The sequence below is a fragment of the Emys orbicularis genome, chromosome 3 (genome assembly GCF_028017835.1).
Source record: "Emys orbicularis isolate rEmyOrb1 chromosome 3, rEmyOrb1.hap1, whole genome shotgun sequence".
Classification (NCBI taxonomy): domain Eukaryota; kingdom Metazoa; phylum Chordata; order Testudines; family Emydidae; genus Emys; species Emys orbicularis.
This window is the reverse complement of record NC_088685.1, coordinates 514,489-538,322: the sequence shown is the minus strand read 5'-3', so window position 1 is coordinate 538,322 and position 23,834 is coordinate 514,489. Positions and strand designations below refer to the sequence as shown.

The following is a 23,834-nucleotide window of genomic DNA, read 5'->3' as shown; positions in this document are numbered from 1 at the left end:
AAATTATCCAGTGAGGCCACATGAGCGCCCTCTTGGGGGCACCAACTGTTCAGAGCCAAAGTTATGGAAGGATTCTGTGGCCCCTACCCCCTTGGTTCCTTTTGCATGGCTAGCTGCTGCCAATGGGGACACAGTTCATCTCACAGTGATGGCCTTGGCCTGTGCCTAACAGTATTGGTGCACGTGTGCCTCGTCTACTATTGTTCAGACCTCTTGCCTCGCCATGCATGCCAACCTAGAGTCACTCCTTCTGGTCTGGGCCACAGGACATTGTCTGACTCGGGCTATGCCTCCAAGCGCAAAGGTGCAGAAAATCGGCTTCCAGTCCAGGAAGCCATCCCCGCTGAAATGTGAATCTCAGAAGTTGGACAGGCTTTTCCTAGGGCAGTGAAGAGCAATGTGCCTGCTCTCTGCCTCCATCTCAACTGTGTTGCTATTCTTACGGCCTCTAAGACTTTGTCTGCAGCCACGGTGCACTGTCTGCCATCTTGGCATACCACCCTCCAGCTGACAATGCTGCTGTCTGGTCATTCCATTATCACTAGCAAATCCATCCAAAGGCCTAGGCCCTAGCGGATGTATTCAGGCTGACTTGTGACCTGTACCAGTTTGATGCTGCCAGTGTTTGGGGACTTGCCCTTTGAACCCGCTTGTTTCACATGTTGCCTAAAGAGACCATGTAAACATGATCATGCCTGCAGTTTTTGTGGCTGATCCTCCTTCACTGTGCTCCAAAGGGACACTGGTGTCCTCATCTCAAATGTATACCACGCTTGGTGTCTGTATTCCTTCTAAATCAGACCACCAAGCTCTGCTTCTCCACGGGGGTTAGACTCCATACAGCAGGTGTCAGAGGCTTTGAACTTGCATAGGATGAAAATGTTGGAAATCCTGTACAGACATTGTATTCCTTGGGGATCACTGCAGAGGGACATCCCCTCCACACCAGTGGATTAGGCTGTGCATTGAGCCTGATTCTCCTTTAGTCAGAGTGGGGAGCTCTCAGGCCCTGGTGCTGACTCCATTCTTTTTCTGATAAGATCTACATTTGGGAGCACTTCCCAGGAGTTGCATGTCTGATTCCCCCCTGTTGGCAAACCACTTGCCCACCGTCATTCCCCAAGTTCAGCCCATTGATACTACAGGAAGGATTAGACACCTTAAAGGAGACTTGACTGGATCTGTGAACTTCGCCTCCTACCCTTCCTCGTTGGTAAGAATCGCACGCAGCTGCAGGTTTTCTGACTGAGTCAGCACTTCATTCAGAGAAGGACTCTACTCTTGACTCGGCATTTAGATCTTAGGCTTGATTTGGAAGGACAGTTCTTCAGTCTTTAACACTCCTCCTACACCTTCCTGGGGGTGTACTGCTTTCTGGACTCCCACAAATTAGACTATGCAGAGGCTGCCTTGAAGGTTGCCATAGGTCTTTGAGTGTCGCCTCTGCATAGTCCTGCTGCCTGCCTGCCTTTGCCTGGGTTTTGTTTCTCTAGTGTGTATTGAAGGAAGTGAAGCAGTTGGAACCCTGCAGCCTTTCTAAGGACAGTGTAGCGCGAAGGTGCACAAGTGGTCTAACAGGTTGCGCTTTCTAAAAGATCTTCCCCCAGCACTGAGGAGGGTATATCCCATAAGCGTGAATATGCAGAGGCAACACTCAGAATTAGTTACTAGTAGGCAGCCACTCACAGCTACAACTTGTCCTCGCTGGGACCTTTTCCCTTTTTCCTTCCATACAGAAGAAGCATAATCGGAATCTCTCCGATTGAAGCATTTCTTTTAAGTAAAGGAGATGAGGACTAAAATGGGGCTATGGTCATGAAAGCTCCCCTCTGTATAGTAGCTCTCATCCCAGCGTGCCCTAGAGTCAGAGCTCAGTGACCACATTCCCACTCCTACAGCGCCCACACAGCTATGGGAGAGAATAGTTCAGTGCATTCCAACTGCGTGATCTCTCTTCCCTCTGACTATGGGAGCCAGCCAAACCAGTGTGACACTCCAATCCTAGGGGGAGTTTATGGTACTCTAGGATCCTTCAGGCAATAAACATGGAACCTATGTTGCCATTTAGTCATTTTTCAGGGACTAGCCAAACTTTGAGAGCCCTTACTGTCCTGTGTGTAAGTGAAAGGAGTCAGTAAGCAGTTCAGTTCTGACCGTGTGGGGGGGAGCAGTGACTGGCAATGCACAGAAAAGCAGAACTCCGATGCCACCTATATGCCCCGTGCTGTCCCTCACTGCACTGCTGTGTTAGAACAGCAGGGCATGAAAGTGAGAGCAGGTTCAGTTCTTTGGGCTGAAGCAGCGGGTGAAGCTGGCACTGGAGAGTAGTGGAGCAGGAGGATGGGGGAAGCCGCCACGTTGCCCTGTTTAAAGGAAGAACGCACAACCCCAGGTGGGCTGGAAGTGTTAAAGGTGGAGGGTGCTTCTGGGGCCGCTGACTCCTTTAAATAATGTAACACTATCGACTGGGTGCTGTAGCCTCTAGTGCAGCTGCAGGAGCCAAGGCAGCTTACTGCCTGCTGGGCAGCCTGGTTCCGCAGTGCTCCCTGTGCAATATTTGGAGTTGTGAGGTAGCATGTGCAGTGGCAGGACTGGTCCAGCTCTACATGCAGTCCTGGAGCAATACAATCCCTTTTCTTCACCCATTCTTCCCAGGCATCCTGACGGGGAGCTGGGACTTGCAAGAAGGAAGGACAGTCAAGGAGCCCAGTATCAGTGTCTCAGAAACTGGTTGTTGGAGGGTCGGGGGAGTGATAAGCAGCAGAGCAGAAAATAGAGCTGTGGATGTAGGGGGTCACCTGAGACCGAGATGGGTTGGTGTGGGATAGTGATAGGTGTAGTGCTGGGGCAGCAGTCCATCTGTTCCTGAGCCCATGTGGTCCTTTTCTCACATAAACAGTGGGTTTAGGGTAGGCGGAGAGGGGAGTCATTAAGGCACAGGGAGCGAGGGGACTGGGAAGGCTGTGGCCAGAGCAGGGAGATACCTGCACCTCTTTCTCCCAGTCAGAATGCTGGGGGGCGGGGAGAGGGGGGAAAAGAATGTTTTGAGCTACTCTGTGAACTTCTTGTGTTCAGTTGAAATCACCTAGAAATAAAAGCTGCCTGCGTCCCTGTGCATTTCACCAGGTGATGTTCCCAGAGACCCCATCTTACTGTCAGGAGGGCGCTGTGGTTAGGATGGCGGTTGCCTTTCCTCTGGTATTGGCTGCAGTGATTATAATCTCTCCGATGATGCAGGGGGCTTTCTTTTGAAAATGCAGCTTGCTTCTGAAGGGGTTGGTGGCCTGGAGAGCCTTTGGGTGGGTCGGGGGAGAAAGGAGCCAGGATGGCAGAGGTGGGGGTGGTGCTGTCTAGGAGGAGGGAGATTCCAGGGATTTGCTAGGTTGGACCTAAGGCACTGTCAGGCAGGGTCCTTTAGGGCAGAAGGGGGGAGAAGAATGTGATGTGAACTGGAAGCTCCAGTGTGGAGTATGGCTGGGGGCTTTTCTCTCCAGGTTCACAGACTTTTTGGGAGTCACTTTGTGGGTGTTAGCAGAGGCCTGAGCTCAGGGGGCTGTGAATGTGAGAGCCAGCCTGTGGTAGCTCTGTAGGTGCATCATTGGGAAGTGTTTGCTCTGGGTGAGCAATACCTTGCACAGGGCAGCTTTTAAATGCATAGCAGAATTGGAAACTCTTAAACTGAAGTCTGGGCCTGCTGACGAATTCTGGGGCTGCCCTCAGTGAAATTTGACTGCGTGGTGTATTGTGCTCCCCCAAAAGATTAAATAGTCATTTCTACAGTGGCTGGGTGTGGGTGGCTTTGGAACATGTTGACCCCAAGGGCTGTAGGGGTAGCTTCGTGGGAGCATCCTGAATATATTTGTAGAGCCTGACTTGGGCCATTCACCACTTGCAACAAGTACCTTTTTGTCCTCTAAACGGGCTTGCTGGGCTCTTGGTTGGATACAGCCAGTGTGTCTCCGTATACCCCAACCGCCACTAAATCCCTGCTGTGGGTGCTCGGGGAACATGGGACTTGACCTGAAGTTTGTGTTCATCCGGACAGCAAAACAAATTGAGTGCAAGGCCTGTGGTATGGGTGCGACTGCTAAAATCCATGTAGGTGTTAGCTCTGCTCCCAGCAACATGCTGCCCATATCTGCCCGCTGAGCGTGGGCACAGGGACTGGTCACTGGACAATGGTGGCTGAGTGACATGGTTGGAATTCCAGCCTCCTCAAAAGCCGAGAGCCCCGAACATAATGCCTTGGTCAGTGTGAGAGGCCCCCAGAGCCCACCTCTCCTTTGCCCCTCTGCAGTTCTTGGTGTGTAGAGGCATCATGCTCCTGGCTTAGCGTCAGCAGGTGTAAGGGCTATTGAAAGGGCGGCCAGCCTCTTCCTTTTGTCCCTGTTTGGCCGTGATTCTACCCAGCTGTCTGTATTGATGTGAAGTGCTTGCTGTTTCATCAACTCATCGACTTCTATCTTGTTTTACTTCCCGCTTACGGGCTGCTCTGTTACCAACAGTCTTTCATAGGATTTTTGCTAATGGTGAGCAAACTTCTCCGCTCCTGTGATGTGACTGTGTCACTATATATATAATGTTCATTATATATATCTATATCTAGATATAGATATAGATATATAATATATTATAACTTATATATACGGTGTTCCCTTGCTATAAGGCTGGTGTATAAAACGGTTCAGCATAGGCCCCCCTACCAGCAATAGCCCTGTTCTGTGCTGGGAGATAGTCTATTCCTTGTGCTCCCAGCCAAAGCCTTACAGAGAGGGACACTGCCTTGTGTGAAGTCTTCTAAATGTTAGTTCTGTCCCTTCTCCTTGTTCTTAGACTGCACTAGTCTGTGGCCCCCATTGCATGCCAGCTCCTGCATGTCAAGCGAGATAAATGCATTGTTCTGACTGCTCAAAGCCAAGCTCTCCATGTACATCCCGCTCTTACCTGCTGCTGCTGCTCTGCAGGGCTTGGCTGAGGGCCAGACTTAGACCAGACTCTGCTTCTTGCTCGGACACCCTGCCGCTTGCCTGTAGCTTCCTTAACCCCATAGACGTTTTGTTTTCAATCTGAATGTCTCAATGAAGTGTGTTCTGCACCTGGTGGCTAGACAGATCTTCCACCCAAGTGAGCCCATGGCTGTGAAATGAGGCCCATCTATCCCTAGCCAGGCCTTTGGCGTTCAGTGAGCTCACCCAAGCTCACCTGCGTGTTTGTGGGCAGGGAGTTTGCTGAAGCTTTTGGGTGGAGCAATGGCAGGGGCTGTTGGATTGCCCCCTTGCTTTGCTTAGTTTATAACCATCTTGGGTTTGCCATGAGGAAACAAACGAGGAGTTCACCCTTAGTGATCCTGTTCCACCTTCTGTCGAATGGGAATGAGTATGGGGCAATGCTCCGCTTTCCCCTAACCCTAGTCACCACCACTTAAGGGCCTGTCAGAATAAACTCTGTGGGTTCCCCATGTCTGCAGATGTTTTACAGTAGGGGTAGACCAAAGCCTCTCCCAAGGTGGCTGATCCTGAGTCCCATCGGGTTAATGGTGAAGTTATTGGGCATCATGTGGTCTTAGCAGTATAGCAGATCTCCTCCTTTTTCCAGAGGCTGACCTGCGAGGGAGCTAGGAATTAGGTGGCACCATATTGTACTGAGAGTCTGGCTCTGAAGGGTCAAGTGACTAGACAAATCCCTCTCTGCAGCAGGCTGCTCAAGTGGGGGGGCAAGGTGGGGCACACAGGAAGCGCAATCTCAGTAAGCACGTTACGGCACTACAATGGGGACAAAATGCAGCTTGTTGTTGTGAGCAGCTTCACCCCCATCACCCAGAAAATCCTTCTGCACTGGGCACTGATCGCCCACCTAATGGCTGCAGGGCTTGGAGCCCTCAGGAGGTGTTACTGCTAACGCTTCATAGTTATTACACCATCCTGCCTATAAACAAAACCAAGATCTCAACTGATAACGTAAGGCAGTGCCCCCTGGGAAATGCTGTATTGTCAGCTACTCAGTGGTCTTGGAGACACCTGCGAAGCGGAAAAAAAACCCTCATGGGACCTCAGTTTTGCTGCAACAGCCCTGAGACCTCCTTCGAACCTCAGGCTTTCTCAGCCAGTCTCTTGAGAGCTACACCAAAAGACTGGAATGAGTTTTACTGCATTATCCCTGCACACTTTTGGCTCGTGAGAGCTGGGAATTAGGCTCCTCAGTCACTTGGGTGCACTTGAAAATGTTAGCCAGTGTGTAGCTGTTCTTCATGCATCCAGTTGGACTTGGTCATTTTTTCCACTCTTTGAATTTGTCACCTGGTGTTCAGAGTATGTCAGATTGTCATTTTCATATCTCTAACAGGCGGCATGTAAGTAGCATTTGTCACTGCACAGTGCAAGTGTTTAGTGTTGCAAGAGCTAGGACAGACTAAACAATCCCAGTTCCCTCAGCCTCTCCTCATAAGTCATGCGCTCCAGACCCCTAATCATTTTTGTTGCCCTCCGCTGGACTCTTTCCAATTTTTCCACACCCTCCTTGTAGTGTGGGGCCCAAAACTGGACACAGTACTCCAGATGAGGCCTCACCAATGTCGAATAAAGGGGAACGATCACGTCCCTCGATCTGCTGGCAATGCCCCTACTTATACAGCCCAAAATCTTGTGTGTCATCTTGAAATGTCATCAGTGATGATTTTGTTTTATTCCAGGTCATTGAAAAAGATACCGTGTAGCCTAGGGCTGAAATCAAACCCTGTGGCACCCAGCTAGAGAAACACCCATTTGATTTATAGATTTCAAGGCCAGAAGGGACTATTGTGATCATCTCGTCTGACCTGCTTGTAACGTAGGCCAGAGAATTTTTCTAAAAGCATCAAATCTTGATTTAAAAATTGTCAGTGATGGCGAATCCTCCACAACCTTTGATAAATTGGTGGTGGTTTAATTACCCTTACTGTCAAATCTTTCTTATTTCTGGTCTGAATTTGTCTAGGTCGGGATCTCACAACAAATTTTTGGTGGCCTCTGACAATTTTTCCTAAAATACTTAATTAACTCTAGAAAAAACAAATAAATAAATATTCACATATACATGTTCAAATCATTATAATTTATTTATATAGTTTTTTATTGCAGACTCAATAACAAAAATAATCTACAGCTGTCTATATTCCTTACTGGACCTAAACAGAATAGACACAAATACTGAGCTTTGCATGTTTTGATTTTTTTAGTTGATTTTTTTTTTTTTTTTCAGACTTGCTAGCTAGTAAGTTTGCTACTGTGAAAATTGGTAGTTGTATATTTGTTAATATGACTTTTCACAGCAGACTTACTCAGCCCCAGCAAGGACAAATTAAGTCCTGGATGGGGAGATGGCTAGGGGGTGGGGTGGAGCGTGGGTCAGGGCAATCAATGGTGGGGAGGTGAGCCCGGGGCTGGAGCCTGGGGTCACACTGCACAGCTGGGGGCTGGAGGAGGCAGCGGGGTCGGGGCGGTGTGGGGGGCTGGAGCCTGGGATCGCACTGCACAGCTGGGGACTGGAGGAGGCAGTGGGGTCAGGGGCAACATGGGAGGGTGAGCCCAGGGCCAGAGCCCGAAGCCCTGTGTTTGGGGGATGGAGCCCACCGCTGCACGGCTAGAGCTCACTGCCCACCACCCCACGGCTGAAGCCTGAGCCCCACCACCCCGGGAAGGTGGAGAACTCATACTGGTTGCCTACTTCTACACTGTTTGGGACTCTGGAAGGGGGTAGGGACCAGACCCTGGGGGAAGGGCCACTGCTTCCCCCCTCCCCCATCATCACCCAGGAGACGGTGGCCACAAGAAAAGCCCCTGGTGGCCGGATACGTCCACGGTGGCCGCATTTGAGAAACGCTGGTCTAGCTTCGACTGCCAACCATAGAATCATGTTATACCTTTGTATGCTAAATCAAAGAGCTTGTTGTTTAATATTTGTTCTCCATGTGATGTGATGTTCATCCATCGTTATCGATGAAGACCTCAACAACTCATTCTTTCGATGACTGGGCTCTGTGCGTCCGGAGATGACTGATCAGTCCGATTCGGGTGTGGAACTTCCTGTCACACGTCGGGCAGACATATAATGGCACTGTCGATGGTGTACGAGCAGCTCTGGACTTGCGCAGCTCACGCTTTTTTTCAGCCTCAGCAATATGCCTCGCCTCAGAGGTATTACTGCCTGTGTGAATGAGGCTGAGCCATGCTGAACGGTTCAGTGCGAAGGTTTCCCATGTGGTGGTGTTGATCTCGAAGGACTTCAAAGAGGTCTTCAGCGTGTCCTTGAACCGCTTCTTTTGTCCTCCATGGGAACGCTTTCCCTGAGTGAGTTCTCCGTAGAAGAGCTGTTTAGGAATGCGTTCATCTGACATTCTCACAACATGTCCGGCCCACCTGGTCTGGGCTCTCATCAGCAATGTGTAAACTGACGGCAGACTGGCTCTAGTCAGGACATCAGTATCGGGCACTTTGTCCCGCCATCTGATTTGTAGAAGCTTTCGCAGACAGGAAATGTGGAAGTGATTGAGCCTTCGTGCATGACTCCGATAGACAGTCCACGTCTCGCAGGCATACAGCAGAGTTGGAAGCACCACTGCTCGGTAGACCTTCAGCTTCGTTGGTAGGCTGATCCCTCGATGTTCCCAAACATTGGAGCGCAATCGGCCAAATGCAGAGCTGGCTTTAGCAATTCTGCAGTTTACTTCATCATTGATTGACACTGCTCGGGAAAGGGTACTGCCCAGGTACGTGAAGTGGCCCACTGTCTGAAGTCTCTGTCCATTTACAGTGATGGACAGTTCTGAGTACGAAGCGTGGGGAGCTGGCTGATGCATGACCTCAGTCGTCTTGATGTTAATGGTGAGACCGAAGTTGTTGCATGCAGTTGAAAACTTGTCCATACTGGCTTGCATTTCTGACTCTGTACTAGCATTCAGAGCACAATCATCGGCAAAGAGAAAGTCTCGAAGTACAGTTTCCTTCACCTTGGTGATGGCACGCAGTCACCTCAGATTAAATAGTTTCCCATCAGTTCTATACTTCAGGCCTACTCCTTCAGTGCAGTGTTGAAAGGTATCAGTCAAAGTGGCAGAGAATATCATGCTGAACAAAGTGGGTGCTAAAACACACCCTTGCTTGACGCTGTTGGTGACTGGGAAGGCCTCAGATGTTTTACCGTCATCCAGGACACGAGCCATCATACCGTGATGAAATTGACGTACCATTCGTATAAATCTGTCTGGACAGCCAAATTTCGACATGATCCTCCACAGGCCCTGGCGACTGACAGAGTCAAATGCTTTCGTGAGGTCCACAAAAGTTGTGTAGAGTTCACGATTCTGCTCTTGACATTTCTCCTGTAGCTGACGCACAGCGAAGATCATGTCAATAGTCCCACGTCCCTTGCGGAAGCCACACTGTGATTCTGGCAGTAAGCCCTTCTCCAGGTGAGTGATCAAGCGGTTCAACAGAACCCGTGCAAGAACTTTCCCCGCTGTAGAAAGCAGCGAGATTCCATGGTGATTGTCGCATACCCGGTGATTGCCCTTCCTCTTATAGAGGTGCAAGATGGACGCGTCTCTAAATTCTTGTGGAATGGTTCCCTGCTTCCAGAAGGACTGAAACAGCTCAGTGAGTTTCCGTAGCAGTACGGGTCCACCGACTTTGTACACCTCTGCTGGTATGGCATCTGACCCTGGGGCTTTGCCACTTGACAGCTGATTGATAGCTTTCTTCACTTCGTCCTCTTCTGGTGAAGCATCCATGGAGTCATGGACTGCAACCTGGGGCATCTTGTCAATGGCCTCATCATTGATGACTGAGGGGCAATTGAGAATTGCTTCAAAGTGTTCAGCCCATCTCTGGAGAATCTGCGTCTTCTCTGTAAGGAGCACAGTACCATCAGAGTTCAGGGGGGGAAAGCTCCCAGAAGACTGTGGACCATAGAGTGTGTTAAGGGTTTCATAAAACTGCTTATAGTCGTTCCTGTCCGCATATGCCTGTATTTCATCTGCTTTGGCGCTCAGCCACAATTCCCGCATTTTGCGCAGTCGGTTCTGTACTGTTCTTCAAGTGTTGATAAAGGCGGTCTTCTTTGCCGCTGAGGATGGATCGTTTTGATATGCACGATGCAGGCGGTGCTTCTCAGCAAGTAAGGCCTGGATTTCTGCATCATTTTCATCAAACCAGTCTTGCCGCCTGCATGTGGAGCGCCCCAATACCTTCGATGCAGCTGTATGGACAGTGTTGCGGAATCGCTCCCAGTCTTTCTCAGCGTCATCCTCAATACGAAGATCAGCAAGCTCATTCTCTAGGTCTTCCGCTAAATTTTCAGTGATGCGGCTGTTCTTCAGCTTCGACACGTTGATCCTTTTGAAAGCCTTACAGCCTTGTGGTCGTCTCTTCGGCATGATACGGAGCTTCATTTTGGATACTATGAGCCTAGATTATCAACTCACCCCTTAACCCTCTCTTTGTTAAGATGAATAAATTGCGCTCCTTGAGTCTATCACTATAAGACCTGTTTTTTCATCCTTTAGTCATTCTTGTGGCTCTTCTCAGAATCATCTCCAGTTTATCAACATATTTCTTGAATTGTGCACAGCAGAACTGGACACAGTAATCCAGTAGTGGTCACACCAGGGCCAAATACACAGGTAAAATAACCTCTTTGCTCCTATTTGAGATTCCCCTATTTATGGCATCCAATGATGGCATTAGCCCTTTTGGACACAGCATCTCATGACTGGGAGCTCATGTTCAGCTGGTAATCCACTACAACCCCCACATCTTTCTCAGTCACTGCTTCCCCGGATAGAGTCCCCTATCCTGTAAATATGGCCTACGTTCTTTGTTCCTGGATGGATACATTTACATTAAAACACACACTTCTTGCTTGAAAAGTATGCTGTCAGCTCAAGTCTCCCAGATGAGTATGGCAAGCAAGTTCTCCAACAGGCTAGGAAGAAAGACCATTATGTATATCTTTAAATACTGGCATGGCATCAGCATTACACTGATGAGGCCCAGATAAGCACTGAGGTAGGAGTAACTGGGCTATAATGAGATTACTGGTCTGTTTGAACTGGTATAGTGCCACGTCCAAAGGAGGTTGTCAGTAAGTTCTGTGTGAAAAGGAGCGCTCAGTTATGTCGTGCTAGCGTTGATGGTTTCATCTGACCCTTCAGAATATTCATTACTCAACATTAACTTTATGCTATGCTCTCTGGGATCTTAAAGTGGTGCAGTGAGTTGCCCAATTCGAGAGAGAGCATCGATAAAGTCAAAAGGGATCATTATGAACATCCAGTCTGACCACCTGCATCACACCAGCCAGAATACCCCACCCAGTAGTTCCTGCATCAAGCTGTGACTTCTGTTTGAGTTGTAACAAATCTTTAAAAGGATCTCCAGCCTTGATTTAAAGATTCCAAGTGAGGGAAAATCCGCTATGTCCGTAGGTAAGTTGTTCCAGTGGTTAATTACGCTCGCTGTTTTTTTGTATTTTTTGTTTTTGTTTTTTTTAAGTGACCCATATTTCTAGTCTGGATTTCTTTAGCTTCAGCTTCGAGCTGTTGGATCTTGATCTGCCTTTTTTTCCTAGTTTGAAGAGTAGTTTGCAGATGACACAAAGTTGGGAGGTATTGCCAATTCGGAGAAGGATCGGGATATTCTGCAGGGAGACTTGGATGACCTTGTAAATTGGAGTAATAATAATAGGATGAGATTTAATAGTGAGAAGTGTAAGGTGATGCATTTAGGGATGACTAACAAGAATTTTAGTTATAAGCTGGGGACGCATAGGTTGGAAGTGACGGAGGAGGAGAAGGACCTCGGAGTCCTGGTTGATCGCAGGATGACTATGAGTCGGCAATGTGACGTGGCTGTGAAAAAAGCTAATGCGATCTTGGGATGCGTTAGGCGAGGTATTTCTAGTAGGGACAAGGAGGTGCTGCTTCCGTTATACAAGGCGCTGGTGAGACCTCATTTGGAGTACTGTGTGCAGTTCTGGTCTCCTATGTTTAAAAAGGACGAACTCAAACTGGAACGGGTACAGAGAAGGGCCACTAGGATGATCCGAGGAATGGAAAACCTTTCCTATGAAAGGAGACTCGAGGAGCTCGGTTTGTTTAGCCTAACCAAAAGAAGGCTGAGGGGGGATATGATTGCTCTCTTTAAATATATCAGAGGGATAAATACCAGGGAGGGAGAGGAATTATTTCAGCTCAGTACTAATGTGGACACGAGAACAAATGGATATAAACTGGCCGTGGGGAAGTTTAGGCTTGAAATTAGACGAAGGTTTCTAACCGTCAGAGGGGTGAAATTTTGGAACAGCCTTCCGAGGGAAACGGTGGGGGCGAAAGACCTCCCTGGCTTCAAGATTAGGCTAGATAAGTTCATGGAGGGAATGGTTTGATGGGATAACGTGATTTTAGTCAATTAGGCAATAACGTGCCATCGCTGGTAAAATGAGGGTCCGGCTGGAGATTCTTGCCTGTATGCTCGGGGTTCTACTGATCGCCATATTTGGGGTCGGGAAGGAATTTTCCTCCAGGGTAGATTGGCAGAGGCCCTGGAGGTTTTTCGCCTTCCTCCGCAGCATAGGGCAGGGGTCGCAAGCTGGAGGATTCTCTGCGACTTGAAGTCTTTAAATCACGATCTGGAGACTTCAACAGCTGAGTTAAGGGAAAGTGGGTGGGTCAGTTTTTGTGGCCTGCATCATGCGGGAGGTCAGACTAGATGACCACAATGGTCCCTTCTGACCTTAAAATCTGAGTCTATGAGTCTGTGAGTCTGTTGTTGCTGTGATGACGTGCATGGATTGTGTCCATATCAATCTTTCTGTGGTTTTGCCCAGGACAGATGTCAGTCTAACTGGTCTGTAGTTACCTGGCTCATAAAGGTTTATCCTTTTTAAATACTGGCAGCATTTTTCCAGTCCTTTGGAATGTCCCTGGTGTTCTAACATTTGTAAAACATCAATATTAATGGTTCAGAGAGCTCGTCAGCCAATTACTTTAAAACTCTTTTTGGGTGCAGGTCATCTAGTCCTGCAGATTTAAAAACACTGAATTTTAACTGTTTCGGTTTATTATCCTCCCTGTTTACTGATGGAGCTTGGATCTGAAGTTTTGCCTTGGTTGAGAAATTTTGCTTGATTTGCCCGCTGAAGTACCTGGACTGAACTGAATGGCTGAATTCTAGCTGTTGTTCCAAAGAGGTGCACATCTCCTTGTTCAGCATTTAAGGCCATGTTCTCTCTCACTCAAGGTCACTATTTTGTGAGCTTTCCTGTGAAGTGATAATTATAACATACCAAAAAAGTAATCGGGGTTTGAAACCATAGTGCCTTCTGGCAATTGTGAACATTCTGACTACTAACCTGATGAGGCAGGGAGTGGGTAAGGCAGTGGTGTATCTGAATTGAAGGTGCAGCTTAACCTGGCTGAAGCCGAAGCGAGAGATGTGATCTCTTGGGCAATGCTGCACAGCACCTAAAGTGTAAAGTGATCCAGTGTAATGGGCATGTTTGGGCATTGCCTGTCGATTTCTTTTGTCCTTGGGGACCCCTTCGGTGGGGGAGTGCCCTTGGAATGGGTCAGTCCATGACCGTTCAAGTGAAGTGCTTTTCTTTTGATTGATATAATCTTGTGCAGGGGCGTGAGCTGCTGCAGTTGATCCACTTGTTGCCATGTTAGTTATGAATGAAACTAGAAAGAGCAGCGGTTTTGTTCCCAAAGTCCGGGCCCTTTGTTTTTCAAGCATTAAGTTACTCTGGCGTTGCGATCAGATAATGTATGTTCTTTCAGATTCATGGCTGTCCGATAATTAATCCAGCTCACTGCCTGTGACTGCGCTTTGCACTGTTTGGGGATTGTAACACTTAACAACTGGATGGGTCTTCGGCACAAGCTTCACCCTCCGGCTTGACACCTTGATCAGAATGAGTCGATTTCTGTGCATAAGCTTTTCCAGCTTTTGCTGGTTAACTGTCTTCAATTTATTGCAAATTGAAAAGATCAACTCATAGCACTGTTAGTCTGCAGCCCTTAAGGTAGATCTCCCATGTGACAGCATTTGGATGTAAAATGCTTGGGTTCTCAAAATGTGGCAGATGCTCAGCTTGCACCTTTCTGAGATGTTTCCTCTCCAACTTTGATTCCACATTTAATGGCTGTAAACTTTGCTTTGTCACAGTGGCTCTGAAGTCATGTTCTCCAAGTCTCTGATGCCCTCCTTAATCCAGCTGCATCAAGGTTCATGAATGGAGTGAGCTGTGAAATGTCTCATGCTTTGGCAGATGTATGCAAGTGTGAGAGACTAATCTTTCTACAGCTTAAGAACATAAGAATGGTGGTACTGGGCCAGACAAGTGGTCCATCTAGCCCAGTATCCCATCTTCAGACAGTGGACAGTGCCAGGTGCTTCAGAGGGAATAAATAGAAGAGAGAAATTTATAGTGATCATCCCCTGTCATCCTTTCCCAACTTCTGACAGTTGGAGGTTCAGGGACACCAGCACATGGGATTGGGTCCCTGGCCATCTTGGCTAATAGCCATTGATGGACCTATCCTCCAGGAACTTATCTAGTTCTTTTTTGAACCCAGTTATACTTTTGATCTTCACAATATCCTATGGCAATGAGTTCCGCAGATTGACTCTGTGTTCTGAAGAACTTTCTTATGTTTGTTTTTAAACCTGCTGCCTATTAATTTCATTAGATGACCCCTGATTTGTATGTTAGGTGAAGGGGTAAATAACACTTATTCACTTTCTCCACACCAGTCATGATTTTATTAGACGTCTGGCATATCCCCTCTTAGACATCTTTTCCAAGCTGAACAGCTTGACTTTTTTTAATCTTTCCTTATATGGACACAGTTCCATACCCCTAATCATTTTTGTAGCCTTTCTCGATACCATATCAAATTCTAATATGTCTTTTTTGAGATGAGGTGACCAAAAGTGCACGCAGTATTCAACATGTGGGCATACTATGGATTTCTGTAGTGGCATTATGATATTTTCTGTTGTCTTATCTATCCCTTTCCTAATGGTTCATAACATTGTTAGCTTTTTTTGACTGCTGCTGCTGCACATTGAACATTTTTTAGAGAACTATTCGGGTGCCTCCAAGAATTCTTTCTTGAGAGGTAACAGCTAATTTATACCCCGTCATTTTGTATGTATAGTTGGGATTATCTTTTCCAAAATGCATTCCTTTGTATTTATCAACATTGAATTTCATCTACTATTCTGTTGCCTAGTCATCCAGTTTAGTGAGTTCCCTTTGTGACTCTTCGCAGTCGGGTTTGGGTTTACCTATCTTGAGTAATTTTGTATTCTCTGAAAACGTTGCCACCTCACTATTCACTCTTTTCCAGGTTATTTATGAATATGTTGAATGGAACTGGTCCCAATACAGATCCTTGGGGAACCCCACTATTTACCTCTCTCCACTGTGAAAACTGACTATTCGTTCCTACCCTTTGTTCCTTATATTTTGACCAGATACTGATCCATGAGAGGACCTTCCCTCATATCCCCTGTCTACTTACTTTGCTTCGGAGCCTTTGGTGAGAGACCTTGTCAAAGGCTTTCTGAAAGTCCAAGTTACACTATCCACTGGATCACCCTTGTCTACGTGCTTGTTGACTCCCTCAGAGATTTCTAATGGATTGGTGAGGCATGATTTCCCTTTACAAAAGCTGTGTTGACGCTTTCCCAACAGATTGTGTACATCTACGTGTCAAATAATGCTGTTCTTTACTATTGTTTCAACTGATTTGCCTGATACTGAAGTTAGGCTTACTGGCTTGTAATTGCCAGGATCGCCTCTGGAGTCCTTTTTAAAAACTGGTGTTACATTAGCCATCCATCAGTAATCTGGTACAGAGGCTGATTTAAGTGATAGGTCAGATACCACAGTTCTGCAATTTCATTTTTGAGTTCCCTCAGAATTCTTGGGTGAATTCCATCTGGTCCTGGTGACTTATTACTGTTTATCAGTTTGTTACAAAACCACCTCTTGACACCTCAACCTGGGAGAGTTTTTCCATTCTTTTTTATGTAAAAAGAATGGCTCGAGTGTGGGCATTTCCCCCACATTTTCTGCAGTGAAGACCAATGCAAAGAATTCATGTAGCTTCTCCACAATGGCCTTGTCTTCCTTGAGTGCTACTTTAGCACCTTGATTGGCTGGTGGCCCCAGTGACTTTTTTGGCAGGCTTCCTGCTTCTGATGTAATTAAAAAAAAAATTGCTTTTAGTTTTTTTTTCTTCAGGTAATTGTTCTTCAAATTCTTTCTTGCTCTGCTTTATTATACTTTTACTCTTGACTTGCCAGAGTTTATGCTCCTTTCTGTCTTCCTCCCTAGATTTGACTTCCGGTTTTTAAATAATGTCTTTTTGCCTGTAACTGCCTCTTCTACTCTGCTGTTTAGCCACGGTAACTTGGTTTTGAGGCATACATTTAGTTTGAGCCTCATGATGTTTTTAAATAGCTTCCATGCAGCTTGCAGGCATTTCAACCTTGTAACTGTTCCTTTTTTAACTTATGTTTAACTAGTTTCCTCAGTTGTGTGGTTCCTGTTTTTCATGTTAAATGCTACTGTGATATGTTTCTTTGGCATTTTCCCCCTACACAGATGTTAATAGCTACCATAATGTAACAGAGGGTCCTGTGGCACCTTTAAAACTAACAGAAATTACCATAATGTAATTATATTTACTGAGCAGTTCAGCTATACTCAGCTCTTGGACCAGATCCTGTGCTCCACTTAGGACTAAATCAAGAGCTGCCTCTCCCCATGACCCTTGGCAAATTGTTCCAATGGTTAATTATCCTCACTGTTAAAAATTTACATCTTATTTTCAGTGTGAACTTGTCTATCTTCAACTTCCAGCCATTGGATTGTGTAAAGAGAGTTTCACAAAGCAGATGAGTTTGGTTAACCCAGCAAATGAATCCCTGGCTATCGCTCAGTATCGAGTCCAGATGTTTCTTATAGGAAGTGTCAGTCTGTTTGCCCTTCCATTGTGAGCTCCTCATAGTAGGGACCATCCTTGAATGTTTGGGATGTTTCTGCCATGCTGTGGGGGTTGTGAATAAAAACAATCACTCCTCCTCCTTGCTCTGCTGCCAGCCTGAACTCAGCATGGCAAAGGCATGCGGCTTGTCTCCACCCCAGCCCTTCCCTCCTCTCTGTTGTCTATCATTTGCTCTTCGTGCCTCTCCTGGCAGTTCAGATATTAAAGGTCCATTGTCCCTGTAAAGGAGTCAATATTCAACAGTTTGTTGCTTTCACTGCAGTTACCGAACGGTTCAATTTAAACACAGCACTGGATTAGTTTAGATTATAAATAAAATAGGTTTAACTACAAAGATCTAGATTTTGAGTACACGTATAAAGGATTAAAGTCAGAAATGGTTACAAGAAAAATAAAGATAAAATGCTTTCTAGTAGCTAAACTTAACAAGCTAGACATGGTTCAAGGTAAAGTCCTTAACACATGTTCCCAGCAATAGGGCTGACCAAATTCTCAGGTTCGGATCCCCTCCCCCCCAAAAAATAATCAAAGGGCTGGTTCCTTTGTTGTCTGTGAAAGAGAGAGAGAGGGAGCTTGGGGTTTTCCGCCCCTTCCCTTTATAGTCCAGTGAACCTTCTGAAGTGGATTCTTCTGAGGGTACCCCTCAAAGCAAAGTTTATTCAAACAGTAAAGAAGATGACATGGAGTCTGTTGAAGGAGGGTCCATGTTCTTCAGAGGATTACAGTGTAATGTATAGGGTGTGAATACAGGGGTGCTTTTGGTCACACATGGCTCTTCGCTGAATCCTCTCTAGTCTATCAGCATCCTTCTGAAACTGTAGGCCCCAGAGCTATTCCCAGTATTCCAGTAATAGTTGCCCCAGTGCCAAAAAGAGGTAATATAATGACCAGACTCCTACTTATGCATCCAGCTTTTGCCCTGGAACCTCATGTTCAGGTGATTATTCACTATGACCCTCAAATCTCTGAGTCACTGCTGCCTAGGATAGAGTCCCCCATCCTGTAAGTATGACCTAGATCCTTTGTTCCTGGATGCATGACGTTATATTTGGTCATATTAAAACACACATTGTTGGCTTGTACGCAGCTTACCAAGTGATCCAGATCGTTCTGGATCAGTGACCTAACTTATTCATTATTTACCACTCCCCCAGCTTTTATCACCTGCAAACTTTATCAGTGATTGTTTTCATCCAGTTTATTGACAAAAATGTTAAATACCCTGGGTCGAGAACCAGTCCTTGTGGGATCCCACTAGAAACGCACCTGTTCGATGATTCCCCATTTTCAATTACATTTTGAAGTTTATCAGCCAATTTTTAATCATTTTTTTTCTCATGTTGAATTTGTATTCTAGTTTTTAATAAAAAGGTCATGCAGTGCCAAGTCAAATGTCTGCAGAAGTCTGTTACCTCAACAGTATAAATTTTATCAATCAGCTTTATAATGAATTTATAAGTTTATCAGGTTAGTTTGAAAGATCTGTTTTCCTTAAACCTATATTGATGGGAATTAATTAGATTATCCTTGTTAATTCTTTCATGAGTCCCATATCAGGTGTTCCATTATTTTGCCCAGGATCAGTGTCAGACAGACAGGGCTATAGTTACCCAGGTCATTCCCGTTTGCTCTCTTTAAACATTGGCACAAGATGAGCTTTCTTCCAGTTCTATGGAACTTCTCTCATGTTCTCAGAATTATTGAAAACCACCATTAATTGAAAGGTGTCTAACTTTAGTAATTGCTGTTTTCAGTCATCATGAATTACTGTTGGATTGGGAAGTATTTCATCATCATATGATATGACTACATCTGTTTTTACCAAACAAATTGATTGTACATGTCTACATCTCCATCTAGTAATGGGCCAGTGCCGTTGTTAGGTTTCTTTTTGTTCCTAATAGAAGTCAACAATGAGGGATGAGAAGCTCCCGGGCAGGTCAGGGGAGTCAGGATAGGATGGCTCAGTCAGGACTGGCTCCTCCCAGTGACCAAGCTCTCTCGCCACTGCTGTAGAGGGCCACATAGCTGTCCGGTTACCATGCTGACAAGTACTGTGTAAGGACCCAAATGGAAACCCTAGCTTGGCAAACCCCAGGTCTTTGACCCCACGTGGGGAGGTCCTTGCTTTTACACCATATTAGAAATATGGTCCCTTTAGCAGCACAGTGCCCCATGCCCTCTCTTGGCATTGTTTCAGTGCTGATTCATGACCGACCGGCACGTGCTGAATCGCCACCACTCTGCAGTGCTTGCAGTCGTGATTTGGCCATGAGCTTTTTCATCTCCATCACTTCTCCAGGTCTCCTGTTCCTCATGACTGGCTCAGCGGGGCAGTGTTGATGATTCACTCGTCTAGCTCTCTGCCTCACTGGGGTTCTGGTGAACAGGAGGAATCTACTATTAATCTGTGGATTTGTGTCTGTGGGTGAGACCCTTAACCATGGGGGCTTGTCCATGCTGCTTGTGTGACCACATCCTCAGGAGGGGAAGCAGCCTGACTTCGGGCAGCTTCTGCTCTCCCCAGTTGCTCTCTGCGTTGCTGCAGGTTCCATGCACTCAGGATATGCCTTTCCATGGGCACTCTGCTAATTCCAGGGTTTCCTCATAGTGTAAACTGCCACACGCTTGGTACAAGGGTGCGCTAGCCTCATGCGGTCTTTAATTTGCTGTCCACCTGACTGCTCTGCACAGCTTTTCCTATGAGAACGTTGTCTTTCCGACAGTCATAGGCATGTGTGATGCTTCCTAAGAGCAGCAAAGCAAATGCACCTGACTTCTCTGAGCATATTCTGTGGTATGGCAATACTCCTAGGGATTTCTGTCCTTGCTCAGTCCCAACGGTATCCTTAGGTCAAGTGGGTATACAACAGCTATGGGCTGAGGGTGGGAGACAGTCTGCTTCACTTGGTGACAGCCTTCCCTTACCTGGGAGTGCCAGCCACTCCTGCTGTAACGAAATCATCTTTACCAACTGTGCTAACGAAGTCCTCAGCTGAGGTTCTCCCATGGCTGCCATGCTGATCCCCCTTCCTATTAGTGAATCATCAGTGAACACTGAGGTTTAGCTAATGATGTTGGGCTGCAAAGCAAAAATAGTTGCATTGTACTTGTGCTAAACCCAAGCCCTCTTTTAGAAGAGCCTGTAAATTTGTTTGGCCCAAGTTTGTAGGCCCGTCATTGGAAGTGGTCTCTGCAGGGTACTGTCCCCTCTGCTCGTAGCTCCTGTGGGGGTCACACCTCAGTTTATAACTTAGTTGGATAAGGGGGGAGGGGAGGCTGAAGCACAGGGGTGTTGTCTTTGTTCCTTCCCCACTCGATGGGGGTACATATCTCTGCGGTGCAGGCTCCCCGCTGTAGTAGAAAGAGGGCCTGAGACTTACAGCCTTGTAGCTGAGGCCTGGGCTAAAGTAGTGGTCAAAACTTTGTTGATATAAAGCAAAGTCAGGCTGTGAGCTATGCAGGGCCTACTCACAATCTGGCAAGAACTGGGCTGATATTGCAGAAATGCACATTCCTAAGAAGTACTAGAGACAGAGCACTCACGCAACTGTATTCCAGAAGGGTGGTACCAGAACACCTCGCTATCAACTCATTCCTTAGAGAGAACAGGAACGCGCTGACCCATCCTAAAGATAAGGTCAGGATGACAGTGTGATGGATAGAGATGTACAAGGTGATGGGTGGTAACTGGCTACATCAAAGGGTGTCCACTAACTACGTCAAAGGGGCAGTACGTAACTTGTTTGTATTGATGTATAAAATGGAACCTCAAAGGGAGTGTCTCTGGCCAGCCTAGGGGGGAAGGAAAAACCAGCCACTCACTGAGCTGCGTCCATTGTCACGGGCATACATGTCTTAATATCCTCAGAGTCTGCCAGGTGCTATTACCGAGCTTCGTCGACAATAAACCTGGCCGGGCGCCTTCGCTCCTTAACGGATCTTGTGGTCATTGGGTGGTTCGCTCGAGGTCTGCTGTGCCGGCTGTCTGCGCAGAGTTGGGACAGCACACGGAGAACACTCACACAGCCAAACATCTGACAACACACACTGCCTGGCGTGGAAAGGGCCTGACGCTCTCCTGTCTTTGGAAATAAGGAATTTCCCTGTGCAGAGCTGGATTTTCTTTGCAATCACGGTCTCTGTTCAGGCAGAGACTTGGGTAGTAGGGGCCCATTTGACTACTACTGTGCGGTGCCTTAGCCTGCCCTTGTGAAACAGACATCTGTGAAAGCTGCAGGGGCACTACCTGGAACCAGGTAGGTCCTTTGCTGTGACGTTGACTGGCAGCTAGGCTGATGCCAGTTTGGTGTTGGTGGACTGACAACACCGTCAGTGCGCTACCTCACACTGCTCTCCTCCTGTTGGGGAGAGGGGTTGGTAGGGTTGGTACATTTTCCTGGAGTTCTGTGTGAGGGAGGAAGCTGTTTATAGCAGGAATGGGAGCAGCTGGAGTGTTTACTAGAGAGGTCCCTGTTGTTTCAGTCCTTCATTCTGCTCCAGAGTCTCTGTTCTGGCAGGAGCACTCGGGTCTGCCCTGCTCCTCTGTGCATCCCCTTGGGCGTACTGCTCCACAGGAGAGGGTCACATGTCCCGTCATTGGTACGACGCTTTGCTTTTCCTCTTGAGAGATTTAGGGAGCCCAGGAGCTGCCGGTATGGCTCAGGTCCATAATCCATACCATCCAGTGGCCAGAGCCAGGTGCTCTAAAGAAAGGTGTAAGAAACCTCCTAATCCCTGGTAGTAACAGATTAGTTTAACCCCCAAAGCAGGAGGTTTAATCTCCTTTCCAGAATTCTTGTTAATTATGAAAACACTGGATATTCTTGTGACCCAGGTAAATGTGCAGTCCCTCTTTAAATCTTGGTAGGTTCAAGTTTTTTTCTCTCCTGCTGGTAATAGCTCACCTTAACTGATCACTCTCGTTAGTGTGTATGGTAACACCCATTGTTTCATGTTCTCTGTGTATATGTATATATATATATCTTCCTACTGTATTTTCTACTACATGCATCTGATGAAGTGGGTTTTAGCCCACGAAAGCTTATGCTCAAATAAATTTGTTAGTCTCTAAGGTGCCACAAGTACTCCTGTTCTTGTAGCAGAGAGTTTCACAAGCTAATTACACATTGTGTGAAAAAGTACTTCCTCATCAGTTTTGAAATTCCTACCTATATTAATCTCATTGAATGTCCCTGTGTTTTTGTGTTATGAACCAGGGAGAATAGATTCTCTTGACCTCCCTTCTCTAGACCGTTCATTATTTTAGACTTCTATCCTGTTCTCTTGCATTTATCTTTCTCAAACTCTCTCCAGAGCAGTTTTCCCAAGCCCTTGATCATTCTCGTCACCCTTCTCTGAACCCCCTCTAATTCTGCAGTGCCCTTGGGGATGGCGTGGCCAGTCCTGCATGCAGTATACAGATGAGGCTGCGCCACTGATTTCATGAAGGCAGAATATTTTGATGATATTCTCTATGCAATTCCTAATGCATCCTAATATCGTGTTTTTCTTGACTGCAGCTGCGCATTGAGTGGTCTCCAATGACGACCTCCTCCTCCTCCTCCTCGTTCTGTTCTCTTGTTTCAGAGCACTCTGTTCATTCATAGAAAAACAGATATGAGAGATGGAAACACCCTGTTAGGTCCTAGCCCCTGGGAGCCAGGGCAGGATTGTGTCTAGTCTGTTCTCCAAGGCTTTTCTGCAGCCCAAGTGACAGGGCTTTCTTGAGGCTGTGGACTAGTCTGAGCTCCCTCAGCGTGAAATTCCTTTTAGTTTCTCCCTGTTGTTCCTCTTTTGGAATAGAACAATCTCTACCTTTTTGAAACAAGCACTGTGTGGAGTCTCCCATTCAAACAGGGATGCTAAAAAGAGTAGCCAGCTGTGATTCGTTTGGAAAGTAACTGAGGCAGATTCACTAGGCTTACTCCTGGGGGAATTCTGTTTAAAAAAATTAAATTCTGCGCACAATATTTAAAAATTCTGCAAAATTCTGCATATTTTATTTGTCAAAATAGCAGTCACACCAGTTTCATTTATTTTGATAATTTATTTCAAAATACCTATTAGCAAGTATATTTGTAACAATACAGACAACAAAAATGATTCTGGACATTTTTTTGACCAATAGATTCCTTACTAGGCATATTGATAAGACCTTTGAGTAATAATTCAATTAAACTACTATACAGAAATGTATTTCCCGCATCCCTCAAAAACCGGGCAAAGGTTTGGGGAGAGGGAAGTAATTGCTGGACAGGAGCCTGGGAGCAAACCTGGAGGGTTGTTGGGTGTGGGTGGAAGAAGAATGGAACAGGTTTTTGGAGGGATGGGGATTGTGGCGCCTCCCCCATGCAGACCTGGCTTATCCCTAGCCTTTCCCAGTCAGTCAGGCACATCTGTGGCCCGTCCCCATGTGGCCCTGAACCCCCACTACCATTCAGCCCTTGCCCTGGTCTATTCCCCCGTCTAGCCCTTCTGAACCCCAGTCTGTGACCCTCCCAGCAGCTCCGTGTGCCCCGCTCTGTCTCTCCCCCCCCATATCTCATGCCTCCTCACCTGGGCCCGCGGGCGTGGTGCTGCGAGGAACAGACCATCCCTATTGTGGACTCTCCCTATCGGCTGCTGACTGCTACAGCTGGTGAGCTGGCTGCCCGCTGTTCTGGCACCACAGCAGCACCTGGTGGCCGAAAGGCATAACTGCAGAGCATCTCTGGCAGAGTGTATTTTCTGCCAAGAGAAAAAACGAATCTGCACAGGACATGAACTCTGCACATGCACAGTG

General features: G+C 46.8%; 1 protein-coding gene across 1 annotated transcript in view; it reads left to right on the top strand.

Annotated features, from left to right (window-relative positions):
• Window positions 1-23,834, top strand: part of NRBP1 (nuclear receptor binding protein 1) — a 73,209-nt gene that overhangs the window by 31,174 nt on the left and 18,201 nt on the right. The gene's annotated exons all lie outside the window — the stretch shown is intronic.